The sequence below is a fragment of the Silurus aristotelis genome (genome assembly GCF_946808225.1).
Source record: "Silurus aristotelis genome assembly, chromosome: 5".
Lineage (NCBI taxonomy): Eukaryota > Metazoa > Chordata > Actinopteri > Siluriformes > Siluridae > Silurus > Silurus aristotelis.
Genome location: NC_139578.1, coordinates 33263952 through 33281698, shown reverse-complemented (window position 1 = coordinate 33281698; position 17747 = coordinate 33263952).

The window sequence follows — 17747 nt, the reverse complement described above, 5'->3', positions numbered from 1 at the left end:
TTGTGGTTATCACCAAAACCGATAAAGATCTAAAAAAACTTTCCGATGGCTGTTTTTAATCTCATGCGCAAATAAAAAATAAGACAAATTTGAATCTAATGGTGTTAAAACAACACTGAGTGTAACTCATGTAAATCATTTCTACATTCTATTTTTTGAATTATACATCATTAATATAAAACATCAACAGTCTAATAACCTAAACGTCAGCAACACCAATGATATGAATCACACACTGCTATAAATCTGCAAGCTGCAAGGTACAAAGAGCTAGCAGCTAGAAGATTGCAGGATGACCATATTGTCAAGGATCCTTCCTGTCCATGACACAAAACAACCATCTGATACAACATAGAAGAAGTTTTACTTCCTGGGGAGACTGCCTGAGAAACATCCTTACATGTACATTGGAGAGTATTTGAATTCGCTACATGGTTTGGTAGTTTGGTGGTTTGGTCATCCTCTACCATTGCCCCACTGATCCCTTCAATCCTTCATTGCTGCTCTACTGACCTCTCAATTCTTTACCACTGCACAACATTAGTTTCATCCTTTTCCACTGTAGGATTATAATCCCCCACACCTAGTCAGTGTGTCAAAAAACACTGTCCTATGTACATTGGGAGCTGTGATCCTGGTGCTATTTTAACCATGGGCATTACCACATCTGCAATTTCATAAGGGACTGCAAGTAAGAACAAAGAGAAAACATGGACATGATTCAGCAAGTTTATCGCAATGCTGCAATGAGTCGTTTGAGGTGTTTTGAGTGGCATGTGCACTTTAAAAATGGAAGAACATCACTGGAAGACGAGGAGCAATCAGTAAGAACGTCTCTAGGTTACGTATGTAAACTTAGTTCCCTGAGGGAACGAGACGCTGCGTCAAAACACTTTGGGAACGCGCCCAAGTGTTCATGCTTTGAAATAATGTGTGTCTTCTTCTTCTTCTTTCGGCTGCTCCCATTAGGGGTCACCACAGCGAATCATCCGTCTCCATACCACCCTGTCCTCTACATCTGCCTCTTTCTCACCAACTACCTGCATGTCTTCCCTCACCACATCCATGAACCTCCTCCTTGGCCTTCCTTTTTTCCTCTTACCTGGTGGTTTCATTCTCAGCATTCTTCTACTGATATACCCAAGTCCCTCCTCTGCACATGTCCAAACTATCTCAATCTCGCCTGCCTCACCTTGTCACCAGAACATCCTACATGCGCTGTCCCTCTAATAAACTCATTTTTAATCTTGTCCATCCTCGTCACTCCCAATGAAAACCTCAACATCTTTAGCTCTGCTACCTCCAGCTCCTGTCTTCTACTCAATGCCACTGTCTCTAGTCCATACAAGGTCTCACCACAGTCCTATAAACTTTCCCTTTCATTCTTGCAGATACCCTACTATCACAAATCACTCCTGTCACTCTTCTCCACCCACTCCACCCTGCCTGCACTCTTTTCTTCACTTCTCTAACACACACTCCATTACTTTGCACTGTTGACCCCAGGTACCTGAACTCCTCCACCTTCTCCACCTCTTCTCCCTGCAACCACACCACTCCACTGCCCTCCCTCTCATTCACACACATGTACTCTGTCTTACTCCTACTGACTTTCATTCCCCTTCTCTCCAGCACATATCTCCACCTCTCCAGGCTCTTCTCAACCTGCTCTCTACTCTCACCACAAATCACAATATCATCTGCAAACATCATAGTCCAGGGAGACTCCTGTCTGACCTCGTCCGTCAACCTGTCCATCACCACTGCAAACAGGAAAGGGCTCAGGGCCAATCCTTTTTGTAGTCCAACCCTCACCCTGAACCAGTCTGTCGTACCTACTGCACACTTCACTGCTGTTACACTGTCCTCATACATGTCCTGCACCACCCTCACATACTTCTCTGACACACCTGACTTCCTCATACAATACCACAACTCCTCTCTCTCCACCCTGTCGTACGCTTTCTCTAAATCCACAAACACACAATGCAACTCCTTCTGATCTTCTCTATACTTCTCCATCAACATCCTCAAAGCAAATAAGTTCAAAGCTTTATTTATCTTTATTTAAAATAAATAATAAATAAATAAATAAATAAATAAATAAATAAATAAATAATAATAATAATAATAATAATAATTAAATAAAATAATAGTTATAATAATAATAATAATAATAAATCTAATTCAACTGGATTTGTTACATAACCGTATTGCTTCAGGCACAAAAGTAAATTTGTACTGGTTTGTGGAACATTTAATTGATTCTAAACGTCGCCCAAGGGGCATCCACTCAAAATAGTCATTCAAAGGGTGTGTACAGTCACCAATAATTTTATGTGCCATTCTCATCATTTGCTGTTCATAATAACATGTGAGACTTCGCAAAGGAACACCTACAATTTTTGAGCACAGATTTACCATACCTTGCAAGCGATTCCTATTCTTTACAGACAATAAAGAAAACAACAAATAAAAGAAAAAGACAAGATACTTTCCACAAAAGAGCTATAAAAAGGTCATAAGAATACGTCTCTGTACATTAAAAGAATTTAACTTCCTCAGCACAAATAATCTTTGATGTGACTTTTTACTAACTGCATTTGTATTTTGTTCAAACTTCAACCTGTTATCAATAATTGTTCCTAAATACTTGTATTCATCCACTACATCGACCTGAGTGTTATTAATAATTACTCTTTGAGGTGCAAGTGTTTTCTTACTAAAATTAATAATCATCTCTTTCGTCTTTGACACACTTTGAAAAATCCAATTTCATCCGATTACACCATACCATAAAATTGTCCAAAACCGGACCATATTCCTGATCTGCATTTGACAACAAAGATAAAAGCACAGTATCGTCTGCATATCTGACCAGATAACTGTTATTATATGAACTTTGGCAGTCATTTGTATACAATATGAATAGAACAGGAGAAAGTACACAGCCTTGTGGTGAACCTATAGAAATATTTGTTTTGACTCTTACCCTTTGTTTTTTATCTGTTAAAAAGTTAATAATCCATAAAACTAAACCATAATTGAGATTAAACTGACTAATAAGTTTCTGTCCCAAAATCATAGGTTGCAAAAATTTAATGCAGACAAAAAGTCCACAAACAAAAGGCGCGCAAAGGCTCCACTATTTTCTAGATGTTGACTAAGAGCATTCAATAGAAACAGTTTTGCATCATCTACACCTCTCCCAGCGCGATATGCAAACTGCAATGGATCTAAGAGTGGTCCAACAACTGTCAACAACTTCTTTTTGATCTCTTTTTCAAAAGCTTTTATGACTAAAGAAGTCAAAGCGATTGGACGATAATCTTTTAGCGCTTCCGGCTTTGCTTTTTTAGGTATAGGTACAATGATTGATGTTTTCCACAAATCAGGAACCAGCCCCAGGTCTATAGAAGATTAAAAAAGTAAGTGGAGAACTCCACTAAGCTGTTCCGCACAGTGACTCAGTGTTCTACCACAAATACCATCCGGGCCTGGGGCCTTATTAAGCGGTATAGCCTTTAACTGTTTCAATATATCAGATGGATTCAATTTAAAATATTAGAAGAACTAATATCATCTTTAAAAAGTGCCATCTTACTACTATTTTCTATAAAAAGTGCCATCTCCTCACCAGAAACAGATGTATCAAAATGAGAGAAGAAATCATTGTAACTATTAGATAAAAGAAAATTAGCCTCATAATTCTCTGTAGGAGTTTGTTGATTTGATACCCTTATACTGACTTCAGCCATACTCTTTATTCCTTTCCATGCAGCTTTAAGATTGCCTCGCAGAAACACACCCTCAATCTTATTTTTATAATTATTTCTAGCAATTTGTATTGCCCTTTTATCTTCCCTGTTTATCTGCTTCTTCTCCTCATTATTTCCTGAGAGAAATACGCTCCTCTTCATATTCAGTAAGCTTTTTAACTCCTTTGTAACCCAAGGTTTATTGTTGGGATACAAAGTGATCTTTTTTGTAGGTATGACAGAATCAACACAAAAAGTAATATAATTAGAAACGGTAAGCACCTGTTCATTAAGATCAGAACATGTGTTCAAAAACATAGTTCAATCTGTGCATTCGAAACAACCCTTTAAAACTTAAATATTAGAAGGTGACCATTCCTGTACAAATCGTACTTCTTTCTTCATTTGTTTAACAATAGGAACATACACCGAAGACAACATGATTACATTATGATCAGATGAGCCAAGAGGTGGTAGTGGCAGAGATTTGTACGCTCCCGGAATCGGGCCATAACATCTTTCTAAAACTTTATCAGCACGGGTAGCACATGTAACGTATTGATAATGTAGCGCCCCCTGTCCTACTTAGTTGCATCCAGTCTAAGCTCTTTAGGGTGGGGCGACGGGTTCAATAACTTGGGGTCTCACAACTATAGAAATTAGAATACTCTGATACCTAAACTCTAAAATACACAGAGAAACAGTCATACAAAAAAACAGTTTTGTATTTATTTCTTTTTTTGCTATGTAGAATATATTGAGATATGAATTATAAAATATATAGATATTTATATTTAAGTAATTAAGTTGACATATGTATAATAATATATAGGTATGAATAACAATAGTCAATAGGAATTATAACAAAATAAATTACTGTCCAATACACTTACTGAATACACAACATAAACAGTTCAAATATGGTAAAACACAACTACCCAGCAATGAATATACACTCAAATGAAAATACTTAAACACTCTTACTGTTAACTATTTCCGTTACAGTGCAACTGCACCTCTAAATCAACACTTATAATCACACAAAAGTATAAATCTCAACATAAAATAGTAGTGGGCCCACTCACACACGCAAACACTCACACACACAACCCCCCGATGCAGGCCTGTGTCGTTGCTTGAGTGCGTTGTGGCCTTTGAAACTTTGAAAACTGGCCTCTTCACTCAAATGAGCAAAACAAAAAAAAACATAACATGTACCTGTGCTCCAGTGATCACTTACAGTCTAAGCGGAGACGTCACACACGATCCTCTGCGAATAGTGCTACGTTTCCCGCGATCCAAGGCAAACCGAACAGTCTTGATGAATGCACGGTTTCTCCACCGAGTGCTTTTCCACTCACCCGATCACAACCCGAACTCAACTGATTTTTCGAAGTGTCCAACTCGAAGTAGTGCAACACCACGGTAATACGCTGAATGCAGTATATCAGTCCAAGAAAACAAACCAAGATAACACGCGTTTAGCAGTTATTTTACTGTTTTTTTTCCCCGCACAACGTTTCTGCTCCCAAACTCTCTCTCGAGCACCTCGTCACCCCTTCACTCATTTAATTGACTCATTAGCCACCAATCACATTACACTCTCATATGCATGGGTGGGTATAAAATAATTAACATCCAATCACAGAAAAGATAGTAAAACTAGGTAGTAACCAGCACATGTCTTCCAGGTGCATTTTAACCAAACTTTAGCGAATACAACCTAATGCCATGGACGAGTTAAAGGTATTCACACTCATTTTTTCAGAACACATAAAAAAATGTTAATCTCTTCAAACACAAGATAGTTTAATGAATAGTGTACTTAAACATTATTATAAAACAAACCTTCTCAGCCACAAATATCTGAATAGGGGCAGTTATTTAAAATAAGCTTTTAAATAAGTATGACTGTAGCTTTTATATGCACATATTTTTTGTAAAAGAAACATAACTAATAAGAGAGTTACAATAAAAACCCTTTAAATATTTGTCCATGATACAGTGATTAAAATCACCTAAAACAAATTTCGGTGCATCTGGGGATAAGTTATCCAGTTTGTCCAGAACATTTTTAACAATTTCAAATGCCATATCAGTCTTGGCACGTGGATGAATATATACTACTACAAAAAACAACTGAGGGAATTCACTGGGAAGATAAAAATGGCGTACTGAAAACGCAAAAAGTTCAATATTAGAATTACAAATTTTATGTCGTACTATTGCCGTATTACACCAGCTTTCTTTAATATAGACACACACACCTCCTCTACGTTCTTTCCCAGTTGTGTCTTTATCTCGGTCCAGCCTGATAGGTGTTCCAAAACCTTGAATCCGTAAAGTGCTATCAGCGACCGAGTCATCCAACCAGGTTTAAGTAAATGCCATTATGTGCGTGTTTCTATATTCGTGCATGAAACTCACATTGGCTTGTAGTTCATCTAATTTATGTCGAAGCGAGCGTACATTGCCTAAGAGTATTGTAGGCAAGGGAGTAAATCTTTCAGTCCTCCTCAGTCCGCTTCGTACTCCACCACGATTCCCGTGTTTCCTTCTTATTTTCCTTTTTGGGCCTCGGAAATTAGAAGAAGGCCGGAGTAACTCTTCAGGAATATTCCAAGCGGGATCAACAGGAACAGCGCTCGAACGCAAGCCCAGCGGAAACTCCCGATTCATCACTGGCGCGTTTTCCTCCAAAACTCCGCCATGCGCCAGGGCTGTAATCGCATTTCCTCAACTCGCCAACAGCAGCAAAAGCGAAATCTTCCACCGAATTAAAATCTTCACTTTAAAATACTTCACTTTGGATTTTAAAACACTTAAAATACTGGAATACTTAAAAAATATTCCCTTTAAACAGACTTATTAACATACAAACAACAAACAATGAAGCACACACGCAGCTCTGCCAGTCGCCACACGAGCAGCGCCCGGAAGGGTATATAAGGCATCTGTGGTGCTCTTCCTCGGCATGAAACCATACTGCTGCTCACAGAAGGTCACCTCTTCTCTCAGCCTGGCTTCCACTACTCTTTCCCATAACTTCATGGTGTGACTGATCAACTTAATACCCCCTGTAGTTACTGCAGGTCTGCACATCTCCCTTATTCTTAAAGATCAGTACCAGCACACTCCTTTTCCATTCCTCAGGCATCCTCCCACCTTCCAGAATCTTGTTAAACAATCTGGGTAAAAACTCCAATGCCATCTCTCCTAAACATCTCCATGCTTCTACAGGTATGTCATCTGGTCCAACCGACTTTCCACTCTTCATCCTCTTAATCGCTGCTCTCACTTCCTCCTTACTAATCCTATCTACATCCTGCTTTACCAACTCCACATCATCCAACCTTCTCTCTCTCTGATTTTCCTCATTCATCAGCTGCTCAAAATACTCCCTCCACCTTCTTAACACACTCCCCTCACTAGTCAACACATTTCCCTCTCCATCCTTTATTGCTCTAACTTGCAGCACATCCTTCCCAGCTCGGTCCCTCTGCCTGGCCAATCAGTATAAATCCTTTTCTCCTTCCTTAGTGTCCAACCTCTCATACAGCTCCTTATATGCCTTTTCCTTGGCTTTCGCTACATCCCTCTTTACCTGCTGCCGCATCCCCTTGTACTCCTGCCTACTTTTCTCATCACTCTGTCTATCCCACTTCTGTTTTGCCAACCTCCTTCTCCCCATGCTCTCCTGCACTTCCTCATTCCACCACCATGTCTCCTTGTCTTCCTTTCTATTTCCAGATGTCACACCAAGTGCTTTTCTAGCTGCCTCCCTCATCACTCCTGCAGTAGTTTCCCAATCACCCAACACCTCTTCATTACCACCGAGCCCCTCTCTGACCTCTTCCCTGAACCTCACACTACACTCCTCCTCCTTCAGTTTCCACCATCTTATTCTTCTTTTAGTCCTCACTCTCCTTATCTTCTTCTTCGCCACCAAAACCATCTTACAGACCACCATTCGATGCTGTCTAGCTACACTGTCCCCTGCCAACACCTTACAGTCTCCAATCTCCTTCAGGTTGCATCTCCTGCATAGAACATAGTCCACCTGTGTGCACCTTCCTCCACTCTTATACGTCACCCTATGATCTTCCTTCTTGTTAAAATAAGTGTTCACCACTGCCCTTTCCATCCTTTTAGCAAAATCTACCACCATCTGCCCTTCCACATTCCTCTCCTTAAGGCCATACCTACCCATCACCTCCTCATCTCCTCTGTTCCCTTCACCTACATGCCCATTAAAGTCTGCCCCAATCACCAATCGTTCTTTCCTAGGTACACCATCTACCACTTCATCTAATTCACTCCAGAATCTTTTTTTCTCCTCCATCTCACAGCGAACTTGTGGAGCATAGGCACTGAAGCCCCATTTACTCCCTTTCCACTTGGTCACCTAAACACACAACATATCTAGCTTTCTCCTCTCCATCATATCAGCTATCTCTCTCCCTTTACCCGTCATAGTACCAACATTTAAAGTACCAACCTGAACCTCCACTCTCCTACACTGCTCCTTTTCCTGCCGTCTCTGTAGACATCTGTAGACGTCTTCCTCCTCTCCTTCTCATCTGCCAACAGTAGCCCAATTTTCACCGGTACCCTGTCGGCTAACGATACCTACGGCGGTCGTTGTTAACCCGGGCCTTGACCGATCTGGTTTGAAAATCTCATTTGTGATCTGCATATTTGATTTGGCACATGTTTTACGCTGGATGCCCTTCCTAACGCAACCCTCCCCAATTACCCGGGCTTGGGACAGGCACTGAGAGTGCACTGGCTTGTGCCTCCCTAATGGCTGGGTTCTTTGAAATAATGTGTGTAATCAGTCAAAAATTGGACGCTGGCTGTCACTGATGAGGTGACGTCACGACCAGGAATATAAAGCACATATAAGTGAAGGCAGCATCACTTATGTCTTGTAGTGGAACTTCAGAGGACCAAGATTTTGAGGCAGCCTCACTCCGGGTGGAGTGAGCAATTACCCCAAAGGAAGCAGGGAGACCAGAGGATAAGATGACGTGATAGTGTCAACAATCCACCTGCTCAGAGTCTGCTTATTAGCACAAAGGCCTCTCTTGGGAGGGCTATAGCAGGCAAGCGGCTGATCGGTCCTTCTCCAAGGACCTGTCCTGTGGATGTAGGTGTCCAGTGCTGCACCAGACAGAGCCGGTTCAGTTTTTCCCGGTCTCGGGCCTGGAATGGAGGAGGATAGAATGCCTGTAATCATATGGGTCGTGGGATGACCGAGGGCACCTTGGGGATGTAACCCGTACAGGGGTACAGGAAGGCACCAGCCATAATCTCCAGGGGTAATCTACAGGAAGGAGGGGGCCACAGAAAGGGCCTGAAGGTCCCCTATTTGTTTGATATAGCAGATTTTCAACAAGAACAAGGTCTTGATTAAACGGTGCCTTCAAGATGCCTCTGGTAGAGGCTTGAACGGGGGCTCAGAAAGAGCCCCCAAAATGATGGCCAAGTCCCACCCAGGCAGTCTAGGTCGTACCGGTGGCCTCAACCTCCGGGTGCCATGGAGAAAAAAAAGCTCTAGAGTGAAGAATGGTCTCTACCACCTCAGTGTAGAGACAAGAACCTCGGAGCTGCACCCCCTCAGGTGCCAAAGCCACAGCCTCCACAGCTCTGGGCAAGGGTAAAATATGGCACCCCCCAAACTGGGAAAGGAGATCCCTCTGCAGAAGAATCTTCCATGGAGGGTGCTCGAGGAGAACTACCAGGTCTGCAAACCGTGGTTTCCAAGCTGCCAGAAAGTGCCTTAGGGGTATCAGTCTCTCCAGACTGAGCTCCGGTATGCCCAGATCCAAGGCAGTGCCCTGAGTTGGCTCTAGAGGTGGCAAGATCTCCGGGACCACAATGCTGCTGGGTGGAGACCAAGGAGAGTGCTCGCTGGAGCTCTCCATGCCCTGAAGCACTGAAGGTGGCAAGGTTAACAAACCACGTCCCTGAGTATGCTGGGACAGGGCTGGCACTGCATAGAGCAGTGCGGCATAAGCCTTCCGTCAAAGCCTTCCTGAAGATGACAGTCCTCAGATCTGTCACCTCACGAGGCTTTGACGCCGAGCGCCGCTCAGGATCCCTCATGTGAGCGGAGTGGGAGGTATCGCTGGAACACTGCCGCCTGTATCTTATTTTCCTGAAACCTCTCGACCACCGAGCTTACGAAATCACTGAAGAGGCTAAAAGGGGTTATTGGGGTGTCCAGCAGTATGGCTCAGAGGAAGAAAGGCGGAGCTGCATGCTCTCACCGCAGGGGGAAAAATTTGCCAAAAGGTGTGCTTCCGAAGCCGGCGAGGGAGCGCTGGACCGAGCAGGTGAGGCTGGAGAACCCCAGGAGCTGGCACGGCACTCTGCCTCGGCAAGAGCGGGACCAGACCCGGAAAGAGCTAGGGCACCCTCCTCGAAGAGTGCCCAGCAGGAGCGGAGTGAACGAAAAGACATACGAGCACAGTAAACAAATTCGGCTTCCTCGAGAACCAACTTCGCAGGCTCACACAAGATCAACACTCGGGCGTGTTCCCAAATCATTTCGACGCATCTCGAGTTCCTGAAAGGGGACTTCAACAAGCTCAACCCCCAACAATGTCAAAACAATTCAACAACTTTTGCATGATGATCATCAGAAAACAACATTGCTGCTATTATCAGTGTGTCATACGAAACAGTCCAGGCGATACTGCCAAGTCCATCTCCAGACTGCTGACCCAGAAGCAGAATAATGTTTGCCAAGAACTCTATTAGCTGTCATTCATGTTGAGGATCATTACCAGTGACAAAAATTTGGGTGTACGGATATGCCCCTTAGATGAAGTGACAGTCTTCACAGTGGAAGAGCCTATCATCTCCATGATTGTTAAAGGCGAGAACCATAACTGAGAGTCCTACAGTGTGTGAGCTCTGTCTTTGCTCTTTTTTTTTTTTTTTTTTTTTTTTTAGAAATTAGTAAAGACACATGGTGAGGGTTAAAGTTTATGGGTCAGTGATTTAGTGTTTGAAAAGGACCCCCAGCGGCCCCAGCGTTTTGATGGTTAGCAATGGCGCTTTCAAATCGACCAAGTTTACAGAGCTCTCCTGCAGACATGGATCCTCTTTCAAGTTGTTTATTGTCTGGGAAGAAATAATGGCTAGAGCTGCTTAGTTCACTCTATCAGGTCTGATGATAGACATGTAGTTGACAAAGCTGCCTGAAATTAGACAGCGGGCTGTACGGTTCTATGTAGGGAGGAAAAAAGTTGTCAGTCAGTTTTTTTATAAAGACCTGCAAAGAGTACTGAAGAATTCATTACTGAAAAAAACTCTTGTACAATCAATAGCTTTATAAAGATCTACAGGACATGGTGGATGGAAAGACCCCTGGCATCAGTGGGGTCCCAGCTGAGTTCTATAGAACTTTCTTTCTGGTGGTGTTGGGTGAGGATCTCTTGCCATATTTGTTGTTGTAAAACTGTAGAGGAATGAAGATAAAGGTCAGAACTGTAATCTGTAAATGATTTAACTAATCGAAAAAAAAAAAAGAAGCAGGTTGAAATTGTACATGACTCCAGGAAGTGAACAGTCGAATCTCGTTTCTTTTGAAAGAGATGATGTTTGCTCTTTCTATTAGTCTTTTATGGAATCTCCTTTTGGCATCGGTGACAAAACATTTCATTATCTTCTCATTTATTTTAGACAATAGACTAAAGTTATATTAAAATCATCGGTTCTAAACTAATGGAATAGACCTTTTTCACAGAAATTATTTTGAAATGAAATATTAAAACAAATACAAGTTATAGCAATTAAATTATTTAGGGTTTCATTTTATTAGAGGTGAGAAGTAACAAATACTCTGTTAATGTACTTGAGTCGATTTTTCTGGTATCAGTTTTACATTGCTATTTATTTGTTTCACTTTCACTTATTAAGATTTTTACACAAATATCTGTACTTTCTATTTCTTACATTTTCACTTGTTACTTTAGTTTTAATCTATTTGATGAAATATTTTCTCTTCCCACTTCTTCTCATTTCCTCTCACACACCACAGACATATACTTGTTTCTGAAGCTCACATTGAGCAGGCAGAAGGCATTCAGAAATCTGGGGTTAACGTGGATGAGACAGAGGGAGTCAGTGATGGAAACATTACTGAGAACAGAGACATTCCTGATCACCTTAATTAATATGATTTGGGGTTCAGTTACCAGTGTGATACTAAAACAGGTAGTAAAAATCACTACTTTTTACTTAAATACATGTCAGAGCCCAAACTTCTTTACTTTAACTTGAGTGAAAAAGTACAGTCAGAACTTTCATGTTTCACCAGAGTCTTTTAAAACATCAGAATCTGTACTTCTACTGAGTGAAGGATGTGTGTACTTTCGCCACCTCTGCATTTCATTTAGGTTTATGAGAGCCTCGTTCCTGCTATTGTTCAGGGTCACACTAAATACTAGCCACTTTAGCCTGAAAAAGTGATTTTCTTTCTTGCTTTAAAGAGTGTAAAAATATTACTTATTTTTTTTGTTTTTTTCTACTAAAGACACTATTCATAATTATACATTTTAATCAATATACTACTGCTAAAACAATCTAATGGTGACGTTTGCACAATGCTGTATGTGTATATTATATTATTATATTGCTGTCAATAAATTAAAATATTGAATCATAATAATATATAATATTAAATTATCTGTTCTTAATGTACCTTCAATTAATACTAGTTTTTAATACTCTAGTCAACATGTGCATGGACAAATATTGATGCTTTTTGCTAATGTATGTTTATTGTTAGTGAAACCAAACTCAACATAGAGCATGAAGACAAATACTCTTGTAAATGACTGAAATCAAACTTCAAAATATTTTAAAGGATTAAATCCTTATTTTTTAAACATTAGTATGAAATTATATTATTTTCTCTCATTTTATGTGAAAACGATTCAGAAAAAAATTAAATAATAAAAATAGTGAGTGTTTATAGACTCCATTTCTGCACAATGTTGGAGACCCAAATATTATAATGAGCATCTGAATTTATGCTTCGGTTCATAATGTAATAGAAAAATGTTTACTCCATAAAGTAATAAATACAGTATATACACTCATATAAATTGCTGTATATGGATCAATTTTTATATATATATAAAAAAATATATATTTTATATTATTCATTCATTCATTCATTCATTTTCTCCCGCTTATCCGTAATTCGGGTCGCGGGGGCAGCAGTCTAAGCAGGCCCCCGCCTTCGACTGCTGCCCAATCCTCACTGCACCGTCCCTTATGGTCCCTCCTGCAGGTGGTGAGCCCACGGGAAGGCGGCCCCACGTCACTCCGACGTCACGGACCTTGACCCCCGGAGCATAGAGGGTTAAGGGCCTTGCTCAAGGGCCCAAGAGTGGCAGCTTGGCGATACCGGGGCTTGAACCCCAGACCTTCCGATCGGCAACCCAGCGCCTTAACCGCTGGAGCCACCACTCCCCCCAATATTTTATATTATATATGTGTATATTATTTTTTTTTCATATACTGTATTGATATAATTTTTTTATTTAAAACATTGTTATAATTTTTTATTTTGTTTTATTTCAAAAGTAATATATATATATATATATATATATATATATATATATATATATATATATATATATATATATATACTAACAAACTTGTTTACATAGATAGATAGATAGATAGATAGATAGATAGATAGATAGATAGATAGATAGATAGATAGATAGATAGATAAGATAAATCAGTAGAGATTCTAAAAGGATTTATTATAAATAATTTTGTCACAAATATTTATACTAGTGTACGTGCAATAGTTTCTTAAAGAACCAACCCAGAACCTACTAAACATGGAAAAGTATTCTAAGAAGAAATTATTCTGAGACTCAAGAACAAGAAGCCATGATTTATAAATGTGTAGAAGAGAATAATAAATAAGTGCTGTTACAGGTGTAAGTTTGATTTATAAAAAACCTTTGTACTGTTAAACATGAAATCAATTTGCTTTAAGCAGCAGGTTAAACTGGTACATGGTGAGATGCTTTGAATTTGTTGTTTAAGTCTCGGTCGACATACATTTTTTGCTTTTTATGATCTTCTTCACCCACTCCACAAATGTTGTAAGACTGTAGATGAAAGAAGATAAAGATCAGAACTGTGATCTATGAATCATGTGATTTAAATGATCTAAAATAAATAGAAGCAGGTTGAAATCGTACATGACTCCAGGAAGTGTACAGTTGAATCTCGTTTCTTCACCAGCAGTGATGTTCGCTAAGGCGATCGGTCTTTTGTGAAACTCAACACAGAACAAAATCCTGCTCCATTTGCACCTGTGACAAAACAAAGGTTAAAGTTATATTACAGTAATGCTGCATTTTTAAATGATCATCAGACATAAAGTGTTGCTTTAAATGATCTGATCCACCCAACCACTTTTGCTTTAAATGATCTGATCCACCCAACCACTGTTGATTTTAAGGATCTGCTTCACCCAGTAATCCTCAGGATCTGCACATATCTGATATCCTTTTTTTGTAGTAAAACTGTACAGGAAAGAATATAAATGTCAGGGTAGAATTATAATCTGTGATTTGAATTATATGAAAAAAAAATAGAAGCAGGTTGAAATCATACATGACTCCAGGAAGTGAACAGTCGAATCTCGTTTGTTCGACATTGACGATGATCGCTGAAGGGATCGGTGTTTTATAGAACACAAAACAACACAATCCTCCTCCATTCGCACCTGTGACAAAATATTTAATTATCGGCTTGTTTAGTTATTTATTTCAGACTAAAGACTGAAGTTATATTAAAGTCAAGAACCTTTTTTTTTTTTTTTATTGTCTTCACCATAAATTTTATATATATATATATACAGTGAGGAAAATAAGTATTTGAACACCCTGCTATTTTGCAAGTTCTCCCACTTAGAAATCATGGAGGGGTCTGAAATTGTCATCGTAGGTGCATGTCCACTGTGAGAGACATAATCTAAAAAAAAAAATCCAGAAATCACAATATATGATTTTTTAACAATTTATTTGTATGATACAGCTGCAAATAAGTATTTGAACACCTGAGAAAGTCAATGTTAATATTTGGTACAGGAGCCTTTGTTTGCAATTACAGAGGTCAAATGTTTCCTGTAGTTTTTCACCAGGTTTGCACACACTGCAGGGGGGATTTTGGCCCACTCCTCCACACAGATCTTCTCTAGATCAGTCAGGTTTCTGGCCTGTCGCTGAGAAACACGGAGTTTGAGCTCCCTCCAAAGATTCTCTATTGGGTTTAGGTCTGGAGACTGGCTAGGCCACGCCAGAACCTTGATATGCTTCTTACAGAGCCACTCCTTGGTTATCCTGGCTGTGTGCTTCGGGTCATTGTCATGTTGGAAGACCCAGCCTCGACCCATCTTCAATGCTCTAACTGAGGGAAGGAGGTTGTTCCCCAAAATCTCGCAATACATGGCCCCGGTCATCCTCTCCTTAATACAGTGCAGTCACCCTGTCCCATGTGCAGAAAAACACCCCCAAAGCATGATGCTACCACCCCCATGCTTCACAGTAGGGATGGTGTTCTTGGGATGGTACTCATCATTCTTCTTCCTCCAAACACGTTTAGTGGAATTATGACCCAAAAGTTCTATTTTGGTCTCATCTGACCACATGACTTTCTCCCATGACTCCTCTGGATCATCCAAATGGTCATTGGCAAACTTAAGACGTGCCTGGACATGTGCTGGTTTAAGCAGGGGAACCTTCCGTGCCATGCATGATTTCAAACCATGACGTCTTAGTGTATTACCAACAGTAACCTTGGAAACGGTGGTCCCAGCTCTTTTCAGGTCATTGACCAGCTCCTCCCGTGTAGTTCTGGGCTGATTTCTCACCTTCCTTAGGATCTATGAGACCCCATGAGGTGAGTTCTTGCATGGAGCCCCAGTCTGAGGAAGATTGACAGTCATGTTTAGCTTCTTCTATTTTCTAATGATTGCTCCAACAGTGGACCTTTTTTCACCAAGCTGCTTGGCAATTTCCCTGTATCCCTTTCCAGCCTTGTGGAGGTGTACAATTTTGTCTCTAGTGTCTTTGGACAGCTCTTTGGTCTTGGCCATGTTAGTAGTTGGATTCTTACCGATTGTATGGGGTGGACAGGTGTCTTTATGCAGCCAACGACCTCAAACAGGTGCATCTAATTTAGGATAATAAATGTAGTGGAGGTGGACATTTTAAAGGCAGACTAACAGGTCTTTGAGGGTCAGAATTCTAGCTGATCGACAGGTGTTCAAATACTTATTTGCAGCTGTATCATACAAATAAATAGTTTAAAAATCATATATTGTGATTTCTGGATTTTTTTTTTTAGATTATGTCTCTCACAGTGAACATGCACCTACGATGACAATTTCAGACCCCTCCATGATTTCTAAGTGGGAGAACTTGCAAAATAGCTGCGTGTTCAAATACTTATTTTCCTCACTGTATGTGTGTGTGTGTGTGTGTGTGTGTGTGTGTGTGTGTGTGTGTGTGTGTGCGTGCATTATTTATGTATATATAAAATGCACACACAAAGACTTTTGCAAAATACTGTTATTGTTTTTATATATATATATATATATATATATATATATATATATATAATATCAACATCATATTTGATATCTTGGCTCATTATATACTAATAATTATTTGATTAAAATCAAACTTTAAAATATTTCAAATGATTATATCATGATTTTCTTCTTTTTAGAATATCTAGCAAAATATATATAAATGATAATTAAAATTGAGGATGTTCACAGACTCTGCACATGTTGGAGACCCGCGATTTTAATGAACATCTGAATTCATGCTTGGGTTCATAACGTGATAAATTTATTATTTTAAAAAGCCAGAAAGCAGTAAATATAAACACTAATATAAATCAGGCACCCAGTGTAGAGCAAAAACACACAATTAAAATGATAACAAACCTCAATAAGATAAAACATAATTAAATTCAGGCATGATAAAAGGTTAAATGCTATATTTAAATAAAAATCTTACTCTGTGCCATGATGAAGGGCTGAAGGCAGGAGAGCCACAGAAGAACAGGCAGGAGAGAACGACAGAACATGGCTGATAATTATTAAGATGTGTTATCTTTTAAAGGTAAAATAATAACTAGTAGTTAAAATAATGAGTAGATATGATCTTCACACTGGGGTTATAAGCCAATATAGCCCAAGAGGGGAAGAGTGTGGTGTGTGAAGGGAGGGTAGGAGTTTAGCTAGAAATTTTGAAAAAAATGGTCTTCTTTGACTAAAAAGAAACCCTCGGTTTTCGGATTTTGGATTTTCCCTATAGCTCTGTTCTCTGGCTCTCTACCTCAGACTGCTTTCAGACTTGCTTCTTTTCTCGGATCTTTTTCGCCTGCTTCGCGCTCCCGGCGCCCGGATGTTTAACATTAACCCCAAGTATTCTGACATTATCTATTTCCTGCCTATGCTAAACCCTCCTCTCCCTATTCTTATCTTCTGGTGCATTTTGAATTTGGGTCCTTCCATCCACTCACCTAGTCACCCGAGTTTTCTGACAGAACAATCTGGCCAGCTATGGATGCTACTGATTCCCAAGCCACCCTTAATGCTCTTGTTCAGGTCTCCGCCTCCTATGAGCAGCGGCTCCAGAAAATTACTTTGGGTCTTCTGCAGCTCATTCAACGCCTTGAAACCCTTCAGAGGGCAGCCGCTCCCAAACCACTACCAGTTTCCGCTCATCACCTGCCAGCTCCGCCGTTGCTTCCCCAGGTTCAGCCCACACCTGACGTGCTCCTAGGGAGCCGCACCTCGTTCCCCCTACTCATTTCTTGTGGGAACCCGAACTTTGTCGGTCCTTCCTGGCACAGTGTAGCCTGATTTTCAGTCTCCAACCATCCTCTTTTTTCACTGAGCAGGCTAAGGTGGCCTATGCTATCACCTTGCTC